This window comes from Prionailurus viverrinus, chromosome B2 (genome assembly GCF_022837055.1).
Source record: "Prionailurus viverrinus isolate Anna chromosome B2, UM_Priviv_1.0, whole genome shotgun sequence".
In the NCBI taxonomy this organism is placed as follows: domain Eukaryota; kingdom Metazoa; phylum Chordata; class Mammalia; order Carnivora; family Felidae; genus Prionailurus; species Prionailurus viverrinus.
In genome coordinates this window covers 87,832,672-87,834,823 of record NC_062565.1, presented here as the reverse complement: position 1 = coordinate 87,834,823, position 2,152 = coordinate 87,832,672, and positions in this window count along the sequence as shown.

Genomic DNA, 2,152 nt, shown 5'->3' with positions numbered 1-2,152 from the left:
ACAAGACTTAAGGCTCCTGAGATACTGCCACTATGCTACACCACCAGGTCTAGAATGATTCTATGACTCTCATGTGAGAGGGAAAGATAATTTTTCTTGTTAAGCCACAGTTATTCTGAGTTTTTTTTTCTGTCATTTGCTGCTTTACCCAACTCAAGCTATTATAGAAATTTATGCTAAAATGAAGGGTCAACAGAAGTCTCTATGAGGGACAGAGGTTTTAGCTAAGATGTCAAGGATGAAAAGCAGCAGGATTAGAAAATGCAAGAGGGGAAAAAACAGTTCTGGCATAAGGCAGTTTGCACTAACATTTTGAGGCAGGAAAGAATATGTGAAAAGAACTTAAAGAAGGTCCATGTGGCTGATCATTTGAGAAAGAAGTGGAGAGTGGTGTAAGGTAAGACTGTGGACATAGGAAGGGGTCAAATCACAAACGTGAAGAGTCTAGATTTCTCTCTAACTATAGCTAGAGGCCACTGAAGTATTTTAAGCAAGGAAGTGTTTTGATCCAAGTTCCCTTGGCAGCGGTAGATGACTGCCCCCTAACCCCTGATTTCCACTGGCCTTCCAGCCTCCTCCTGTTGATATCACCTGAGCCCTCTAGGCGGTCCTCTTGAACAAGCTTGCTCCCAAGACACCTCAGGTCTGGCTCCCTTCCTCAGGACCCATTTACTGTTTACCCACAACAGTGGTAGTAGTACAGCTCACTCCCTCCACAGCACTCTCTCTTTGCCTGCCACCACAAGACATGCCAGCCAACCTTTTGCCTTTATATTTGTCAGCACAAAGACAGGGACCTGTGTACCTCAAATGCCAGGAGCTACATGTGAGCCTTTCACAGTGGTTCTCTCAAGCTCACCTCCCTTGCCTTGGGAAAAAAAGGGGGGGGGCGGGGGAAGACACTGTAGATTTCCACATGTAGTCTCTAAATAAACCCTCACTCTTGAAACTCCAACCCCTAGTGAATTTTTCTTTATACATAGACTAAAATTAAATGTTCAGCTAATGCTGATAAAAAGCAAATTTTGGCCATCTCTTTTGCAATAGTGACCTAGTACCTCAGTCAGAATATTGGGTACCTTACAGTACTTCTCAGATTTGTGCCTTGCTGAAATTCTAAGGCTAAGAAAGTACAATTATAACAACTTTCAAAAATATTTCCCCCCAAAAGATATGATTATTAATAGTTAAACACCAGATATAATATTTTATTCATTTAGTCAAAAGTAATTTAAGGACCTACTTACTATATGCAGGTACCATCCTAGACACAAAGCACATAATAATGGACAAATCTCAAGTGAATGGTCTACTGAGGAGACAGATATGGGCACAATTATTCTGTCTACAATATGTAAAGTATATTATTATGTGTATATTCTATATATAAAAATTATGTATTATACTTGTATGACATGAAAATCTAACCTGGAAATGTTTAGAAAAGAACAGTAGAGCATCAATGCAACCTTCAGTAATCATACCGGAATATTGCCAACTAAGGAAAAATGCCCCAGCCCTGGTGTTCGAGTTTTTATTGGGGCTCCTGTACATATGTGTGATCAAATTATTACCCACATGGTTTATCTCAGTATCCAGGTTGACTGATACTGCATGACCCAAAAGCCCACCCTAAATCACATTGTTGGTACTTTGGATGAGGCCAGGTCCACCCTAAACCATACTGTCAGCCTATCCAGAATGACCCAAGACCCCCAGGCAAAAAGACAGTCTTATAAAACAAAGTCAAATCCCTGTTTGGATCACGTTAAATTCTACATACCTGCCAAGGCCTTGTCATTTCAAGATTCCCCCAGATTAAACTGGGGAAGAATCTACTTCCCAAGTTCACTCACACTAGTTAGGATTCATCATGAACTGCTGGACTGAGGGCCATAGTTCCTCAATGGCTGTTGACCAGCGTTTGCCCTCAGTTTTTGCCACATGGTCCTCTGTAACATGGCAGTTTACTTCACCAAATGACCAAGTTGAGAAGAGGGAGAAACTGCCATTGAGAGAGAGAGTGCTAGCAAGATGGAACTCACAGTCTTTTGAATTCTAATCATAGAAATGATATGCCATCAATTTTTGCTTTATTATATTAGTAGCAAGTCATTAGGTTTAGTCCACACTCAAGTGGAGAAGATTACAC